The sequence below is a fragment of the Zonotrichia leucophrys genome, unplaced genomic scaffold (genome assembly GCF_028769735.1).
Source record: "Zonotrichia leucophrys gambelii isolate GWCS_2022_RI unplaced genomic scaffold, RI_Zleu_2.0 Scaffold_888_20165, whole genome shotgun sequence".
NCBI lineage: Eukaryota > Metazoa > Chordata > Aves > Passeriformes > Passerellidae > Zonotrichia > Zonotrichia leucophrys.
The window spans coordinates 1-20,165 of record NW_026993093.1 but is presented as its reverse complement, the minus strand read 5'-3'; the positions used below and the strand labels follow the sequence as shown (position 1 = coordinate 20,165).

Here is a 20,165-nt window from a genome sequence, read left to right as displayed (position 1 = left end):
AGATCCCCTTGTTGCATCTCAGAGGTATTAATCCAGATGTGCTGTGTAAGGGAAAGCTGTAGGAGAAATTGCTGCATAAAATGGGAAAAAATATGTTGTTACTTATGTTTTAATAACATTTGCAATAAGGCCTCGTGGATGGTGTAAGGCACTGCTAAAAAAGAATTAAAATAACCTTTTTGCTGAATAATAGCTCTTACTTTTGTAATTACATAATTCTCTCGTTAAATCTAACAATTCTTTTTAAGAATTAATGGAAGTGGTTCAAAGGGATTCCCTCACTATAAGATGTACCTGATAGCAGTGGTGAGTGGGAAGCACTAACTGTGATTTGCAGGTGTCCTCAGCACTGGCAGAAATAGAAGCATTTAAGACACGTAAGAAAGGAGGAGGAAAGAGGGGGAAATGCTCTGAAGCCACATCCTCTTTTAAAATTAATTTGCTGCATAAAAGTGCAGCTCAGAGCTTTATTTCTGCTTTGCCCTGCCCTGTGTGGCTGCAGAGCAGCCCCTGTGAGGCAGGAGAGCAGGAGCTGCATTTTGGGTGCCCTTCCTCTGGGAAAACACAGGTCTGAGGGTGGCTGGTGCTGTGAACTGTGAGGTCTGAATCTCAGCCAAGAGATAAAACCACTGACACAGTGAGCTGCTCCTTGATATCAACACACTTGTTGGGAATCCACTTTCAAGGCTGCCCTGGATGTGAAGGGTGTTGCTAAAATGATCAGGGAAATGTTATATGGCTGTTTTTATGAGACTGTATTTATTGAATAGTTATTTATTACCTGCTTTTCAATGGTTATTCTCAGTGTTATTGCATTCCAGTTATTACAGAAAAAAGGTGCAGAAAAAATCGTGGCTGAAATGTCTTCACGGGCTCCTTTTGTTAGCTTAGACCAAGCAATGCCATCTTCAGCTCAGAATTGTGAATGAAATTCCTGAAATTTGGGGGTTTTGTCCAAGGGCACTAAAGGTGAGCACAGGGTTTGGTCACCACACCTGTGCAAGGGCTCACCTTGCAGACAGGAATTGTTCCATTTCCTGGGGTCTCTTTAGGAGAAGAGAGGAGGGCACACACAAACATATGGAACAGATTCCCTGGCCAGGCCATGCCAGCTTTATTTGGGTACATAATGAGCTGTGTCAGGGTTTGAATCCTTGCATTGCAGTGCTGGGACTTGGCTTTTCCTGCTTTTTTTCTTCTCTTTTTCTTTGTTATCCTGGCCCATACATGGGTTTATCTACACCGATTTTCTGGAGCCATCAGAGTTGTGTGGAGCAGTTTTAGATCACTTGAGCAGCAAGTCCATGAAGCTGAGTTGGTGTTGATCACTGCAAACCTTGGGTTTTTCTTGCAGTTTAATGGTGCAGCCTATATTTCCACCCAGGCCTGAGGCTCAGCATGACACATAATATACTGCTCCATAAATGTATAGTTTAGCAAAACTCATGAAGGAGGCAAGATTATTTATCTAGAAATTGTTGACAGAATTGGCCTTTTCTGAAGGGATGGGGTAATTTCATTCTCATTCACAATGAGGCATTCCTAGAGACTTTCTGAAGTCAAACATTTTTTGACCTTTCTCAAAAATTAGTCTGTGTGGAAGCAGAAAAGGTGTTGATAAAACAGATTTTTAGCTTGTTTTGGGGTTGGTTTTTGTATTTGTTATATAGTATGTTTTATAATTAGTGATAACCTTTTTAGTTTGTTTTCCTGGCTTAGATCCCTTGTAAGAGAGAAACCGTACTAGCTGAGAATATTGTTTAGTTGGTAAAATTGCCTATTTTTGTGTTGCAAAAAGTGCAACACAGTAAGCCCATAGATTTTTTAAAAAAAAAAATAAAAACAGGGGAGATGTTGGGAATTTAGCTGCTAGAAAATGAAAAAGTACAAAACCATGGCTAATTCCAAGTCCTGCACCTGCACAGATAGCAGTGTCCTTGGGCCTAGCTGTGGTATAATAACAAACAGTGAAAGAGACATGAGAAAAGAGAGATGTAATCCCTAAGGAATGAGGTAGAGTTCATGGTATAGTTTAACCAATAGATTGCTTGGCTTACAGAATATTCATAAGCTTATTATTTGCTGTATAAGTGTTTGATACTTTCTTCAATAAACTGGACCAGAAAGACCTGAGGGTCCGGGACCGGACTGGACCTGAAGGGCCTGTGATGAACCAACTGGTGTCCTGGTCCCCTTCCTTCGACACCCAACCTTTTTCCATGCCCTGACACTGAAGGCAGTGTTGGTATCAGCTTCAAAGTCCTGTGATTTACACCATGTCAGTAAGCTACAAAGGGCATAATCAGAAGTTTGAATATATTTTCTTTTCAGTAACATTTCCACATGGACAAAACAGTCTTTTCCTCATTTGATAAATTATTTCCCATTTTTTCCCAGTTGCTCACCTCAAATCAGATGTCTGAATTAGGTCCAGACCTCCACAGCTTTTCTGCTGCCTTCACTCATATTTTGGGTACCCTTTGACTTTTTTTCTCTTTTTACAGTCCAGTTGGGATCACGGCAGGGCCACAAGATGTCGTTATAGAGCACGACACAGCGCAAAAATACACGACTCCATCAGAAGGGTGCAAGAGAGAGATTTATTAGAGCAACATTGTTTTTACTTCTTCAAGATATTTACACCCATTCAACATACACATTCAGTGCCCATTGGTCATAAGAGAGAAACAAAGTTCCCAGTAGGTGATCAGGGAGCCACATCACTCTGTGAGCCAGCCAGAGTCCATATCACTTAACTTTCTCTCCTTCATCCTGTCTCCATGGTAACAACCTTGGTCTTCCTTCAGGAGAGATACGGGGCTTCTACTTATCTTCAGGAGGCCCTTGCTAGTTCAAGCCCTTGCTAGCTTGCTAGCCCAAGGACAGCACAGAATGTCTTTCCTACACATACCATGGCCACTTCCCTTGTAATTTCAACTTTGGCCAAATTCCAGTACAATAATAAATCATTTTAACTTGGTCAAAGGTTTTAGTGGATTCTTGAGAATCCTAGTGGTCTAATAACCATCCCAGCGGACTGTCTCAGGGAATGCTTTTTGCCTTCCTTTTTCCTTTAAGGGGGCTTCCTCCTTTACTTACACACCGACCCATCCTTAAATGAGTAAACTAAAATCCCAAATGTACCCCTCCCCAAACGGAAATTTACAGACAGGCAACACTGTGATGGTGTTCACAGGGGTTTTCAGGTGAGGGAAGAGACGAGAATGTTGACTCCATGTTCAGAAGGCTTGATTTATTATTTTATGATATATATTACATTAAAACTATACTAAAAAGAATAGAAGGAAGAGTTTTATCTCAGAAAGCTAGCTAAGCAAAGAATAGAAAGGAATGAATAATAAAAGTTTGTGTCTCGGACAGAGAGTCGAAGCTAACTGGGCTGGGATTGGACATTATTATAAACATCCAAGATGGGCCAATCACAGATTCACCTGTTGCATTCCACAGCAGCAGATAACCATTGTTTACATTTTGCTCCTGAAGCCTCTCAGCTTCTCAGGAAGAAAAATCCTAAGAAAGGATTTTTAATGAAAATATGTCTGCGACACAACACAAATCTACAAGTAAATAAAGTGTTTCTCGGCTCAACTAAATATATATAACTTTAACCCAAGCCTTCTCCCCCCTCTTAATTTAACTTAAACCCTTCTTGATCACTCTCAAACTTCCACTCTCCTACTAAGGAGTAAATTTTATTGGGGGAAAGGACAGGGTTCACTCACTCTCTCTCTTTTACCTGAGTAAACTCACTACACTCACACCTTTTCAGTTCCAAGCTCTGCCTTGGATCTTAGGGCCTATCCTAGTGATCCGATCCCCTGAGTGTACCCCTGCACCTCATCTCTACCCTAGAGACTCTTGAGCACCCTTTTTGATGCACGCCAGGGTCCCCAGTATTAGAATCCCCTCCCTGGGCACCAGGACCTTCCCTTGTCGAGCCACTCGCCAGGCCGGACTATGAGTCCAAACCCCGGGCTAGACTGTTCTGTTCTAATACCGTATCAGCCTTCCTCACTTTTTTGAATGGATGTAGGAAGGTTCAAGGAGACTCCGTGGAGTTACCCTTGATCCCTTCCCCGAAACTGGGATCAACCCAAGAGGAGCACGACCCCTTTGCCGTCCACCATCAGCTTGGCTACCTCTCCCCAGCGGAACAGCCTAGGCAAAAGGGATGTGTGCAAGGATCTGTGGTGCCTGTCCTTGCCCTAACCTAAAGACTCCCCACCCCGGTGCTCTTGGGCTGTGGGTTCACGATCTCCTCCCCGAGATCGCGGCAGCACCACCTGCGGTACGTCCACCCAGTCCTGGGCAGTGAGGACCCTCGTGGGTGCTTGGCACTGGCTGTGCCTGGGGGCACCCTGTGATGCGTGTGACTCACTCAATGTCTGGGTACTCCACACGCCCGGACCTACCTAGACTGCAATGGTCTTACCAGGGGATACCCAGCCCTGACGCGTGCCACTCACACCTGGCTATCCCCTGCATGCCCGTGGGGGCCCTCACTATCCCCAGGAGATGCCTCACTCAGCAGCTCCTCTCGCTTCCCCCCGTTCCCGGCCAACCCCCTCATGGGGGTCCAGAGCCATGGTACTGGGGGGCCCTCACCGCTTTGAGGGTCTGAGCTGCCGGCCCTCATCTCACTCACACACCATTCGCACACCTCCTACGCCCGCCACCAGGGTCACTTACTCCTCCGGTGCTCCTTGGCGTCACTGATTGCAGGCTGATCTCTGTGGTCCAGGTACCAGTTGTCCTGGAGGTCTAGGGCGGGTGACAGTCCCGTTCCTGGTGTCCTCTTCAGGCGTGGCTATCGTGGACGAGCTCCCAGCTGAAATAAATGGGCAAGGAGAACCTGCTCCTTTTGGATGCCTTTACTGAGTGATCAGCTCTGGGTGGGGGCCCAAGGCGTCTGCTCCCTTTGGCGAGGCAGAGGAGGAGGGAGACCGTTTTGCTCCACAGCAGACTTGGGGCTTCCATCCTCATGGACGTGTCTAGGAAGTCGCTTTTTGGCTAATCTTCTAGGGTCCTTATTCTGACCCAGTTCCAGTCAGATCACAGTGACATCTAAAACCTTGCTGGTGGAGTAGGAGAACTTTTCGCTAGTAGGACCCATTGCTTAGTTCCTTAAATCTTCGGCCAGCTTGTTGTTTTTAGGGTCTTTCATTGGATTTTCTTGACTGTCTTAGTTTGCATATTTTCCCAGGGATGTTACCTGACACCATTTTGGGGAGCGGCAGAGGCAGTACCCGACAGATGCAACAAGGGTACCAGTAAGGTAAGGGGATTAACAGTGGGGGTAACTTAAAGGTTTAATATTTAACAACGATTTATTAACACAATTAACTTATTATAATTTCAGATTAAGAATAACAGCTCTAATTGCATTAACCTATGAACTTGTTCACAACAGCTGACGCTGCTGCGGCTGAAGCACAAACGCCCTGGGCAGAGGAGCAACACTGCCACCACCGCTGCCCCGGCCCTGAGCCCTTCTCCAGCCCGGACAAGGCACTGGAGCGGGCGGCGGCCGCCCCTCAGCCCTCGGGCCCTGCCCCAGCGGGCGGGGAGCCCTGGGCAGCGCCCTTGCGGCAGCAGGGACCGAGCCCCAGCACTGGGCTCTGGCCCCGTGGTTTCACAGGGCCGAGGGGGACACGGGCAGGGCACTCGGTGCCATCGCCCCCAGCCCCAAGGCCCCTTTGGAGCCTGGCCTGGGGCTCGCCCCCACCTCCTCCAAGGCCCTGCTGGGCTCAGGCTGGTGCTCAGCACTGGGTGAGGCTCTTGTGTTTGCCCCAAGCGGGGTTTGTTTTCAGCCCAGGGTGTTGAGGAGCACTCAGGAAATGTCACTGCAAGGGTGGTGTTGATCAGCCTGGTTCTTTCTTTGTGCTTTGCCTTACACCGCTGTTTTGTTTTGTTCTGCTTTTAGAGCCTGCCTGTGAAGAGAAGCCCTAAGCAAGGGATGGAACAGCACAGACTACTGAAAAGATTCCAGCTGGTCTCAGGGCACAGAGAAAGCCAAAGCTTTTTAACTTGGTATTTGGTGGTCCATGTCTGTATAAAAGAATGGTCTAAAATTTCAGCTTTCAAGAAAATGTCCTAGGTTGATGTTTCCTGGGCTGGTGAGAGTCTTTCAAACCCAGCCATCTCCTGACCTCTCTGCTGTTGCAGTTCCACGGACAGAGGCTGTTGTCTCTTACCCCCTCCCATCGGCAGGCTGGTGTTCAGCCATCTCCAGGACAGCAGGGCCCCATCCCACATCACTGTGACCTGGGAAGGCAAAATCCATCACTCCAAATGTTCCCCCTTGCTCCTTCTTGCCAGACATTTGACCCTGGCACAGGGGTTTGCTGCTGGTTTCTGCAGAAAAAGGGAAAACCCTGTGACATTTTGGGGCAGATGGAACCAAGGAAACCCCTGTGACACTGTGGGGCCTGATGAAACCAAGGGTCCTTTGTGACACAGAGGGGCCACATGGAGCCAAATATCCATTGTGACAGTTTGGGATCTCATGGAACCCATTGTTCGTTGCGACAATGCAGATCCAAGGAGACCATGGTGTTGCTCATTGTTTATGCAAAGCTTTTGCATTAATCATGGAGTCATGGAGCCCATTGTGACACAGCGGGGCCCCATGGAACCAAAGGGCCATGGTGACACCTGGAACTAAGGATACCACTGTTAAGTACAGAACTTCATGGAACCAAAAGTCCATTGCCACAGAGCAAGGCCTCATGGAACCGTGGAGTGCAAAGGTCTAAAACATTTCCTGCACAGTTCTGCCTTGGGTGAGAGGAATGTTACTGGTGGCAGCTTGGTCTTGGTACACACCTGAGCAGTGTGTCTGTTCTCAGTGGGGAAACTCAGGAGTTTCAGATTGCTTCAAAACACCCCAGAAAAGGAAAACCCCTCTTAGGCTGGGTGCAGCCAGCTCTGCAAGCACAGCAGGGCCCAGGGCAGTGAGGACAGACAGGATGGGGCTGGGCAATGTGGAGCAAGGTTGTCCACACTGGGTCAGAGCTCCAGGCACAGCTTCTGTGAGCAGGCCGGAGCTGCTGAGGAGAGACCCTGGGTCAATATCAATCACAGAATGCTGCAATCACCTCTGCTCTAAAGAGAAATTTAACAAAAGACACCCTTTAAAAAAGGAATGTATATTTTATTACTGCTCTTTGAAAACTTTCTCCATAACTGGACTAGGAAAACTTTAATGACCCTCTCAGGGCTTTGCTGTTGTTTGCATCAGACTCAGTCCTTGACAGTGTCTTCAAAGAACTTCTCCAGAACTCAAAGTTAAATTTAGACTCCAAATTTTCTTGAAGTATTAATGGCTCCCACTGAGGACCATGACTGCCTGCCTCTCCTCCCCACACAAAGGCTCCTTCTGGGGGACATGCTGCACCACAGCCCTGCCCTGGCAGGGAAATTCCTTTCTGTTTGGGTCCTGTCTGTTTTCCCTATCTGCCCATTGCATTAATTCTTTCTTTCTCTGGCTGTTCTTTATTGTGCCAAAATGATCCACCATCTCTGAAACCTCCCTTCAATCCCTCCCAGGTCTCCTCTGCTGTCCTCAGTTTCCACTCCACTCAGCACAGAGCTGCTCTCATTTGCTATTTCACAGGGTATAATTTACTCAGGCCTCAGCTGTAGTGAGGGATAACTCCCAACATCACATAGAAATGTAATCCTACCAGTGTGTTGTTTATATACAGTCACTAAATGTGAATTACAATTTACCCATTTCCATAAATCACACCCCAAGTTCCCAGATTCAGTCCTTGTTTTCTCTATCCCTGCACCCTTGAGCCAGATGTCTTCATCTTCCCTCCAACCATCCTTGCTGGGAAAGCAGCCCCTGCATGCCTTGTTCCTGTGCTGAAAGTTCACAGGCACAGTAAAAACTGAATTAATTAACCCTTTTGGTATCAGCCCCAGGCTTTGTGTGGGCAGGCAGAGGCAGGCAGGAGGCAGAGCTGTCAGCAAAGGAAGGGCCCAGCCAGGTGGGGCAGCCGGGGGCGCCGACAGCCTGCAGGGACAGAGGCGCAGGGCAGGGACACCGTGGGACAGCCTGGGCTGCACAGGGCACAGGGATGGGCAGCAGCTGCAAGACAGCCCTGCCAGAGCAAACCTGGGCAGCACTTTGGCCATGGCTGCTGGGCCTGGGCCTGAGGCAGGAGCAGGAGACAAGTGACCCTTGCAGGCTGGGGCCTCATTGCCTCCTTGTCCCTGCTCAGCAGCCTGGCAGGGGCCGCCCCATGCTCCTGCCCTTGGCATTGCCCATCCCCACATGCCAGTGCCCATCCCGGGAAGAGCCCTGAGCAAGGAGGGAGGGACAGCATCTGCCTGGCCAGGGGCTGGGGCTCAGGCCTTGGCCCTTTCCATTCCTGAAACACATCCAGCTTTGCTCAGCACCAGAGACACCTTTGCCTTGTTTGTCTCCAGCTGTAATCACTGCCTCCTGGAACCTGGGGACTCTTTCCCAGTGGTGTCCCTCAGGGGAAGGCATTAAAACTGTAAGAAAATTTGGAGTTTAAATTTAACTTTGTGTTATTGACTCTCAAAGACTGTGTCTGATGTAAACAACAGCAAAGCCCTGAGAGGGTCATTAAAGTTTTCCTAGTCCAGTTATGGAGAAAGATTTCAAAGAGCAGTAATAAAATATACATTCCTTTTTTAAAGGGTGTCTTTTGTTAAATTTCTCTTTAGAGCAGAGGTGATTGCAGCATTCTGTGATTGATATTGACCCAGGGTCTCTCCTCAGCAGCTCTGGCCTGCTCACAGAAGCTGTGCCTGGAGCTCTGACCCAGTGTGGACAACCTTGCTCCACACTGCCCAGCCCCATCCTGTCTGTCCTCACTGCCCTGGGCCCTGCTGTGCTTGCAGAGCTGGCTGCACCCAGCCTGAGAGGGGTTTGCCCTTTTTGGGGTTTTTGCAGCAATCTCAAACTGCTGAGTTTCCCCAGTGCAAACAGACACAGTGCTCAGGTGTGTGCCAGCCCCAGGTGCCACCAAAGGCACTGCAGAGCTGCCCTGGGCCAGCTGTGAGGGTGGATCATCAGCCCAAGCTGCACTGGGCCCCTGCAAGGGGCTGTGGCCATGGGCACTGCACTGACCCCACTGCTGGGTTTGGCTGCCACGGCCACCGTGAGAAATGAAACTGTCCTTGGAAACACTGGGGAGGACTGGGACATACTGGGGAACACTGGGAACGCTGTGGGAGACACTGGGACATACTGGGAGTGACACTGGGGAGGACTGGGACATACTGGGGACAATGGGGCCATTGCGGGGAAGACTGGGGACACTGGGGCATCCTGTGAATGATATTGGGGGGGAACTGGGAGGGACTGGGCTGTACTGGGAGGGACAGGAGAGGCACTGGGGTTGTACTAGGTTCTACTTGGGATGAACCGGGCTGTACTGGGGTTGTGTCGGTCTGTACTGGGGAAGAACTGGGCTCTACTGGGAGCGACTGGAGATGTTGAATGGGCTGTTCCCGTCTCCACCGCATCCCATTTGCCGAGACTCCCGCCCATCACCGCCCAAAGCCAATCAGCGCCTGGTTTAGGATCTCGGAAGCGGTGTCTGATATTGGCACTTCTTTTTTTTTTTTGCCTGCAACTCCCGTCATGCCCCGCGGCCCCATTGAGCCCCTTTGGAGCCGGGACTACAACGCCCGTCATGCCCTGCGCTCCACAAAAACCCCGGGATCCGCCACTGCTTTGTCCGTTTATTAAGTGTCCGCCAGACCCTCCAGGATCCCTCAATGCCCCCTCAGCGCCCATTCGGGACCCCCCAAAAGCGTCCCCGGATACCCTGAGTGCTCCCAACCCCACAGATGCCCGGTACAGCCACTTCTGGGAATTCATCTCCTCTCCCCCGCCGCGGCCCCAGAGCCCCTCAGAACACAGCCCCGCGCCTAAAATTCCTGCCGAGCCCCCCGCTCTAAAGAGCCCGGTTAGAGCTCCCGGAGCTCCCCGAAAGTGCTCCCGAACAGTTTATGTTTACCCAACGATCTCAAGTCACGGCTCGGACGCAGAAGTGTCCGCCAGGACCCTTCCCGGACCCCCAAACCAAGGCTGGAGCCACTTCCGGGACTACGGCTCCCATCATGCTCCGCGGCTCATGTCCAGTGCTTTTCCAGCCGGGACTTCATCTCCTGTCATGCCCTGCGCCTCCACTGGCAGCCATTGCAGCTGCGCTTCAAACTCCCATGATGCTCCGCGTCTCAGTTAAACTGTATTAGACTTGCGCCTACAACTCCCATCAATCTCCACGCCGCTGAAAGCCCCATCAGAGACCTCCAAGGGCCCGCCCGGACTCCGAAGGGCCCCAGATTCCCCTCCCTGACCTCCAAGGGTCCCCCTGGACCCCCAAGTGCTGCCCCGGACCCCGAACTGTCCCTCAGAATCCCTGAGTGCCCCTCCAAGTGCCCACTCGGCTCACCCAAGTGTCCTCCAGACCCTCAAGTTCTCTCTGAATTCCCTCCCCAGGCCCAAAACTGCCCCAAATGTGCCCCAGAAAGTTCTCCATGGACCCCGAAGTGGCCCCTTTTACCCTTTCTGTGAAAATGAAAAAAAGATGACAAAAGGATTTAAAATAGGACTAATTACCATAAAGATAGAAAAATCAATAGCACACTGGTTAATGAATTGATGAAGGGAATTGTGTTACTTAGAACCAATGACCAATAAATTTTTTGCTTGCAAAAAATATGGATTTTTTAATATAAAAATTAAAATTTGGTAACACAAATATAGAATAATACTATTATAAACAAGAAAACATAGTTATCATTTATTAATTACATTTAATTTATTGGAAAAATGCATAAATTTTTTATGCTTTGGGATGTCATTCTGTAGGACACAGTCCAAAGATCCCTCATCTGACTCACGACCACAGTCAAGGACAGAGATTGAAGCGCTCCCCAAGAACTGAGACTGAGACCCTTCAAATTCTAACCCAGGAGTGCTGGCCTGTCTGGAGCGGGATGTCTGCCATGGGAAGCGGGATGTTTCCCATAGGAGCCAGTCCTGAAACTCCGGGCCCCGCTCACTGCTGGCACTGTTTTTTGCTGTTCAGACCTGGACTGTCTGTGCCTGTTCCCAATGGATTTATTCTCCACTGTGCCCTCCATGTGCCGTCCTGCTCCCTCCCGGCGGTAGATTATAAAAGAGCCCTGAGTTAACCAAAGGCTTTGAGATTCTCCCCGATGTGACCAGATGGATCTATTGGCCAGACCACGAGGATTTCATCTCCCTGTTGGTAGCAATTCCCCCAACCCAACCCTCCTTTCTCTCTCTCTCTGTCCTTTATCGCCTTTCTAATCCTTCTGTTACATTTGCTATGGGCATGCAATAAAAGGTGCATTTGTTTTGATTGAAAGTCCCCTGCTGTGTGTCTTTAGGTATTGGAAAATAATGATAAATAAAGTACACCTAGTTCATAGGATAAAACGTAGACACCAGCCCCGGGATGGAGAGTGTGCCTCTGTCTGACCTGCTGAAAACATCTCGGCAGGCCAGGGAAAAAATGTTATAGATAAGAAACAATAAACAACCTTGGAAACCAGAGCCAAAGAATTCAGACTCCTTCTTGGAAACATCAGGCTGGGAAAAAAGGATTCTTGGGGTCATCCCCGACTGCAGGGAACCCAAGATTGGTCTTCTGGGCTATCTGGGTCAACATCAGAGTAAATCTGGAAGTTTTGCTTTAGCCCATTAAGCCATGGTGCTGGGGTCTTGTCTTTTTCCTGGGTGCCGTCCAATGCTAAGCTGGTATTACTCCCTCTAGGAACTGATTCTTTTATCCCTCTGGTCATCAGGGACCTGTAATCTCTCATATTCCTTCTCCCCTCTTCTTGATTAGGGTCCCAGTCAGGCTCCACTAAAGGCATTTTTTGGTCACCTGGGGGCCCAGGTTGGTTTTCTCACTCCCAAATTTTCATTCCTTCAGTTCTTATTAAACGTGTCTCTTCCAGGGAAAATAGGATGTTAAAGATGGAGTTCAGTTCTCCCCATGTATAAATATTTGGGCTAAAGATGGATCAATTTGATTTGCAATTCCTACTGGGTCGTCCACTAAATTTCACAATTCTTTCTTAAAGTTTCCAACTTTGGACGCAGTCAAGGGAGCGTTTACAAATCCAATCTCACTGGCCATGGGAACTTCTCTGAGAGGGAACAATTTTTCACTTTTGCCACTTTGGACCAGGTGTTACAACATCAGCTGTGGAGGCTGACTGGGTAACTTCACTCTTGGGCATGAGATTCTGAGATGTTGTTTGGCTTCTCGTTTGTGCTGGGGGAGGCAGAGCAGGAACTTGCTGGTGAATAAGGGGTGCATGAGATGGTAGAGGTAAGGGAAGAGTAGTGAAGGGTAAAGAAAGTAAGGAGAGGGTTGAGGAGAAGGTGGTGGAGGTATAACTGGGTTAGGAGGTGGTAAAGGAATGACAGCTGGGGGAGGAGGAGGAATCGGGTCCACGGAAAAAGGAACTGGATGAAGGATTTGAGGTACTGCAAGGGTAGGAGGGAGGTAAGTGGTCAAGGAGGTCCCAGTTTTTGTTAGCCTTCCCAGTCACTTTTTCTTCTTTTACTTTCCTAGCTTGCTTTCCCTCTTTTAATTTATAGACTCTTGTATTTTCCTCCTCTGATGTGTATTTTAGCCAGCAAGTGAAATTCTGTATGTGATGGGTATTTTGCAGGAACTTGGGGAAAAAAGAAGGTGCATCACTTTTGGACAGAGAGGCAGGTAGCTCAGGAAATGTTTAAGGATGTTGTTGGGTCATGCAGAAAGAAAATCAGAGAGGTGAAAGCTTAAGGCTTAACCAGGCCATTTCTGTGAAGGATAATAAAAATGTTTCTATAAATACATTAATGGCAAAGGGAGCTACAAGGACAATCTCCATTCATTATTATGGGAGATATGGTTACCAAATATGAGGGAATGGCTGAGGTACTTAACCCCTTCTTTGCCTCAGTTTTCAAGACTAGGTAAAGTTCACTTCATGACAATTGTTATCCTGAGCTGCTGGATGGGCACAGGGTGCAGAACAGCACCCTGTGATCCAAGAGGAAGCAGCTGGGGGACCTGCAGAGCCACTCAGATGCTCACAGGTGTCTCTGGGATCAGATGGGATCCATCCCAGGGGGATGAGGAAGCTGTGGATGAGCTCCCCAAGCTGCTCTCCATCATTTACCATCAGTGCTGGCTCAGCAGGGAGGTCCCCGAGGACTGGAGGTGCCAGTGTGAGCCCATCCCCAAGAAGGGCTGGAAGGAGGAGCTGGGGAACTCCAGGCCTGTCAGCCTGAGCTGGGTGCCCAGCAAGATTATGGAACAGATCACCCTGAGTGCCATCCCAGGGCACCCACAGGATGGCTGAGGGATCAGAGCCAGCCAGCGTGGATTTCAGTGTCTGCACTGATGATCTGCATGAGGGGACTGGATCCAGCATCGGCAAATGTGCAGATGACACCAAGCTGGGTGTGAGTGTGGATCTGCTGGAGGGTAGGAAGGCTCTGCACAGGGCCCTGGACAGGCTGGATCCAGGGCCCAAATCCAACAAGGTGAGGTTGAACAAGACCAAGTTCTGGGTCCTGCACTTTGGCCACAACAACCCCTGCAGCGCTACAGGCTGGGGACAGAGGGGCTGGAGAGCAGCCAGGCAGAAAGGGACCTGCAGGGACTGATGGACAGCAGGCTGGACAGGAGCCAGCAGTGTGCCCAGGTGGGCAAGAAGGCCAATGGCTCCTGGCCTGGCTCAGGAATGGTGTGGCCAGCAGGAGCAGGGCAGGGATTGTTCCCCTGTGCACAGCAGTGGTTGGGCAGCACCTTAAATGCTGTGTCCAGTTCTGGGCCCCCAATTTAGGGAGGACATGGAGGGGCTGGAGCATGTCCAGAGAAGGGCAACAAGGCTGCGGAGGGGTCTGGAACACAAGTCCTGTGTGGAGTGGCTGAGGGAGCTGGGGTTGTTTATCCTGGAGAAGAGGAGGCCCAGGGGAGACAAGGTGGTGTCAGGGCACAGGTTAGACTTGATGATTTCCAAGGTCTTCTCCAACCTGGATGATTCTGTGATTCTCAGGTACCACCCTTGGAGCAGTTGCAGGATGAGCCCTGGGCCTCCTCTTGAGAAGCTCCAGCAGCCCAGGTCCCTCAGCTTCTCCTGCCAGCCCCAAAGCCCATCCTGTCAGTCCTGCAGGGCCTCTGCAGCTCCTCCTCACTGCCCAGAACAGGGAGCCCCAGAGCCAGACACAGCAGCCCAGATGTGCCCCCCTGGCCTGGGGTGCCTCTGGCAAGGGAGCAGCACCAGGCACTGCAGGAGCCTGCAGACAATTCCTGCAGCACTTATAGGATGATCCTGCTCCCAAAGGGACGTTCCCATGGTGCCAGGTCAGGAACTGCAATGGGGAGTGGGGCCAGAGAGGAAAGGGCAAACAGGGATGGGCTGTTTGCAGTGGAGGGAGCAGGGTTGGGCAATAGGAAGAAATCTGGATCAGGAAAGAGAAGAGAAAGCAAAGGTGAAGCCAAGAAAATCCTCAGGGCAATTTGGGGGTGGCTGCCAGGCAGCCCTGGCTCTGCGCAACAGCATCTGCAGGGGCACAGGAAACTCCCAGCTGATGGGAACAAATTTCTGGCTGACTGCAGAGGCCAGGATAAAGCTGAGTGCTTTCCCTGGTGTCCCCCAGCCCTTGCTGGCCCCAGGGGCTGATGGCATTTGTGCTCCCTCATGTTCATGTCCCCACACCAACAGCATGGGGGTGCTCCCCCTGCTCTGTGCAATGCAAACAGGGGCTGCTGAGCCAGTGCTGCTGTGTCTGTGCCTGCAAGGATGGGGCACCTGTGTGAGCTGGGGGAGAGGCCAGGGCTGCAGAGGGGGGATGTTGTTGGCAGCTCCATGAGGACGCTCTGGGACGCTGCCCTGGGCTGTCCAGCACACTGGGGATGGATCAGCCCCTGCTCTGCTGCTCCTTCTGCCCCAGGGCCCTTGCAGAGCTCCAGCCCTGCTGTTTGCCCCCAGCCTGCCCACGGCCAGCCTGGGGCTGCTCACGGGGCTTTTCTGTGCTGAGCATTGGCCTGGCCGTGTTCTTGAGAGAGCCTGGGCAAGGAGCCTGGAGCCCCCAGGCCCTGGGCTGAGGCGTCAGCGCTGCCCCAGCAGTGCCCATGGCCTGTCCCTGCTGCAGCCCCGGCACTGCCACCCCCAGGGCTGTGCCCTGCCCCAAGAGCACTCAGGCCCTGCAGCAACACCAGAGCCACCAGGGCAGCGGGGCAGGGCCACGGCAGCAGCACTGGCAACACCAAGTGCTGCTGCTGCTGGGCACAGCTGCTGGGCCAGCACTGATCTGCCCCCAGCTCTGCACACAGACATTGCTGCTGCAGCCCCAGAGAAGGCAACAAAAGGGCATCTCTGCAGAAAACTCTGCTGGGAGATCCTTTAGTTCCTTTAAAGCCACTGAGAGTACAGCTCCTCATTGATACAGTCTGTGGCCACAGGGAAAGTGGAGAGAAACTAAATGAGAAATGGCACAAACATTGACATTTATTTGTAGACAATATGAAAAAAGTAATAGAAAGAAAAGCAACCCCCAGAATGAAACCATCAAGAAGCATCAAAAACGACTTTTATTATGAGTGATTTGCAGAAATTGGCTAGTAATTTAATGTTTCTGAAACCATCCAGTCACCAATCTCCGCACTTCAGCCTTGAGTTCCTGGTTCCTCAGGCTGTAGATGAGGGGGTTCAGGGCTGGAGGCACCACCGAGTATAGAACTGACAGGGTAAGATCCAGGGATGGGGAGAAGATGAAAGGGGGCTACACATAGGCAAATGAGGCGGTGATGAAGAACAGAGAGACCACGGCCAGGTGAGGGAGGCAGGTGGAAAAGGCTTTGTGCCGTCCCTGCTCAGAGGGGATCCTCAGCACAGCCCTGAAGATCTGCACATAGGAGAAAACAATGAACACAAAACAGCCAAGTGCTAAACACACACTAACAGCAAGAAGCCCCAGTTCCCTGAGATAGGAATTTGAGCAGGAGAGCTTGAGTATCGGGGGGATTTCACAGAAGAACTGTCCCAGGGCATTGCCATGGCACAAGGGCAGGGAAAATGTATTGGCTGTGTGCAGCACTGAATAGAGAAAGGCACTGGCCCAGGCAGCTGCTGCCATGTGGGCACAAGCTCTGCTGCCCAGGAGGGTCCCGTAGTGCAGGGGTTTGCAGATGGACACGTAGCGGTCGTAGCACATGACGGTCAGGAGGGAAAATTCTGCTGACATGAAGAACACAAAGAAAAAGAGCTGAGCAGCACATCCAGTGTAGGAGATGGTCGTGGTGTCCCAGAGGAAATTGTGCATGGCTTTGGGGACAGTGGTGCAGATGGAGCCCAGGTCAGTGAGGGCCAGGTTGAGCAGGAAGAAGAACATGGGCGTGTGCAGGTGGTGGCCGCAGGCTACGGCGCTGATGATGAGGCCGTTGCCCAGGAGGGCAGCCAGGGAGATGCCCAGCAAGAGGCAGAAGTGCAGGAGCTGCAGCTGCCGCGTGTCTGCCAATGCCAGCAGGAGGAAGTGCCTGATGGAGCTGCTGTTGGACATTTCTTCACTCTGGGCATCATGGACTGTTGAAAGAAGACATTGACAATGTGGGATCAACTTTGAATCAATCTTATGCTATTTTATTTGGAATCCCCTCCAAAGTTTTTCTCTTCATGTGAGGGGACTTTATAATCTTTTATGAGTTTGGATTTGTGCTGCTAAGTTACTGCTTTATCTTCAGCATTGGTCTCATATGAAACAATGGGGAGGCCAGAGGGAACACAGGGCAACTGTGCTTCAGTGCAGTCAGACGAGCTGATCCCTACACAGGTGCTTTGCTCATTACAACTCCCTGTATTTCAAGGTGATCGCACTTAAAACTTTCTTGGAAAAGAAAGTGCACTCTTCAATAACTCCAATTTAAAAATAAATTTCCCTAAACTCTTCTCTCCTTTTTGTTCTCTGTTTCTGGACAAGGAAAGTATATCCAGGGTTGGTCTGGCTCTTGGGTGCCTGGAGGTGTGCCTTCTGGGAGCTGTTCCTCTCTATCAAAGCCGTGTCCCTGCCAGTGCTGCCAGAGCCCAGCTCAGCCCTGGGGGCTCAGCTCTGCCCTGCAGACCCCTCCCAGCTCAGGCACTGCCCAGGAGCAGCTCTGGCTCTGCAGGCTCTGATGGCAACGTCGGAGCAACCCTGAGGATGCTGGAAAAGCAACACTGATCCTGCTTCTAAGAGGCCCTGTGCTGATTTCTCTCACTGCCCAATTAATTCAGATATAAGGGAAATTTTGTTTTATTTTTTACTGCCAGAACTGAGAGAGGAATATCTATGTGCAATTTCCCATCCAGGCAACCCAGAGCAGGAGATTAAAAAAGCAGGATTTTCCCTTTTATGCGTCCCCTGCCTCACTGTTCCCCTATATAATCTACTTTGAAATGTTCTGCAGTTAAATATCATGCTGGGAGCAGTCCTGAACAATGCAGCATCCTCACCACACAAGAAGAACACTTCCAAGCCTTACCAGCTGTCTCCTCCCACCCAGACCTTGTCCCCCAGTGCTGGGAGCAGCTGCCAGGGCTGCCTGAGAGCTGTCCCTGGCAGGCAGCAGAGTCCCTGCCCCAGCACAGCACCCTGGGCTGCAGGACCCTGCTCTGCAGGACAGCCCTGGGCACCCCTGGCTGCTCTGCACAAGAGACAATCAGAGAATGTACTCACAGGGTCTGTAGGCATTGGGATGTTCCAGCTTTAGGAGATGGGTCCAGGAGCTGCAGCTGCATTGTCCTGCAGCCAGAGGTTCCTGTGCCAAGGGCTGGCAGTGATTCTGCCCCAGGCACTTCTCAGCACCTTCCCAGCCCTGACTGATTGAAGCTCTCTGTGCCTCTGTGCTGTGCCTGGGGTGGCTGTAGGCTCTGCCCCAGCCCTGCTAGGCTGGCAGAAGAGCTTCTCATCAAGAGAAATGTGCTTTTGAAGCTCTTCTTGATTACCAGGATCTGCCTCTGTGCCAGGAGCCCAGCCCAGCTCAGCAGCACAGACACAGCACAAGGACTTTAATGAGCCTCTGGGGCTTTGTGCTTAGGCCCTGAATATCAGTCCCTGAGAAGGAGCTGAGGAAACCTCTCCAGAACTCTAAGTCAGAATCCAACTCCAAACTTTCTTGGACTTTTAATGGGTCCCACTGAGGAACACCACTGAGAAAGTGTCCCCAGGCCCCAGGCAGAGCAGAGAACTGGAGGCAGTGATGGCAGGTGGGGACAAAGAGGAGCTAAGTCCTGATGCCCTGGGGCACAGCAGGGTCTGTGCCACCAAGGGCTGTGAGGAGACACCTTGTCCTGAGGCCCTGGGGCCTCCTGGCACAGCCCCAGCCAGGCTGGGCACTGTCAGCCCCTTGTCCTGCCCTCAGCATCCCCCCCTAGCCCACATCCCAGTGGCCTCAAGGATCTGCTGGAAGGGGTCCCTGGGGAGTCTTGGCCAGGAGTGGCCCTGGAGGCTCCTGAATGCTCCCTGGGACTGCAGGTTTTTCAAAGGACTTTGACTTTTGCCTTGGAGTCTCTGAGAGTTTTGTGCAGTCATGGCCCTAATTATCTGCTTTAATGAGTCCCTTGAGAGCTTTGTACTGACACTCAGAGGGGCTCATTAATATTTTGAGATACTCAAGGTTTTTACAGTACTTTGGATGTTCCTTTCCACTCTGAATATCTGAGAAGTGTTTTTTCCAATTCTGGCCTCCAATTCTCTCCTCCAAGGAGTCCATGAGGATCCTGTGTTTGGGATGGACCTCAGTGGGACCCATTCATGCTCTGAGACACTCTGAGTTTTTTCTCTGATTTTGACTCCTGGAACGGTTTGCGCAATCTCAAGCCCTGAGGTTCAAGGGCTCAGCTCCAAATGCACAGTGAGCCTCATGAGGATCAATCAAGTCCTGACAAACCATGGCTCTGCCGTGATTTCCCTCTGGTCTGGAGCAGTTCATCAGGAAGGTTTCCTTTTACAGTTATGGATAAATATTTCAAGGACCTTCTAAGAAATATGTATTCCTATTTTAAAGGGTGCCTTTTATTGCAGTTCCTTTACTACAAGAGGTGATTGCAGCATTCTGTGATTGATATTGATCCAGGGTCTCTCCTAAGGAGGTCTGGCCAGGTCAGAGAAATTGTACCTTGAGAGCTGACCCAGTGTGGACAATCTTGCCCCACATTCCCCAACCCCATGTTAGAAACGATTTTCACTTTCAAAAATTTAAATGGTTTATTAAGACCTTATGAAAATACAATAAAAGACTGAATAAAGAAAAGGATACAATGCCAGGAGCAAAGGATTCAGTCACCATATGCTCATCTACAAAATGTATGTTCTGTCTTTTACACCTCTAGCCCCTCACAAAGTCTTGTCAATTGACTCCTTCTTTACTGTCCAGTGGTGGAGATCACTGTCTTACACCTTGATTGGAGGTCAGGTGCTGCCATAGTAACAAGCTGACCCTCCCAAATGCCCCGACAACTAAAGCCATCCTGTGATAGCAATGCAAGGGGGAGGGGAAAGATAACTATACATCTACAAAACTTCTCTTAACATATATTTATTATTCACCCCTTAATTGTGCTAGTCAACCATAGGATTACTCATCTATAACAAACCCCCTTTTCTTTTTCTAGAAGTCATTTTTCTTGAAAAATTAAGTAAAAAAATTTCTCTCTCTCTTGAATGAGTTGCACCAGCATCTCTTGATGTGAGCAAGGACAGTGGGAACAGGAGAAAAAATCTCAGGTTTTCCTTAGACACATTTTGTTTACTTGGAATAAACAAAAGGGCATCACAGCAGTCCAGTATGGCTTTGACTCCCATCTACAATGCCTATGTGGCTGCTGCCCATAGTCAGTGTATCTTAGGGGTGAATACAGAGGCCAACTCAGTCCTGCCCTCCAGTCCCTGTTGAATTAAAAGACAACTGAGCAATGATAGAGATCTGGTATGGCCTTTTGTCCCTACCTTACCATGCCTACGGATTGCTACCCACCACAGGGCTATCGAGGCTTCTTGGAAGCAAACAAAAGGGCCAACCCAGTCTTGCCCTCCTTCCTTTGTCTTATTTTCCTAAATAAGTTGTCCCATTGCCTTTTACAGTCCT

The 20,165-nt window shown here is 50.3% G+C and overlaps 1 pseudogene; it reads right to left on the bottom strand.

Annotated features, from left to right (window-relative positions):
* Positions 1–15,670: 15,670 nt before the first annotated feature.
* LOC135442037 (olfactory receptor 14C36-like) lies at positions 15,671–16,603 on the bottom strand (annotated as a pseudogene).
* Positions 16,604–20,165: the final 3,562 nt, after the last annotated feature.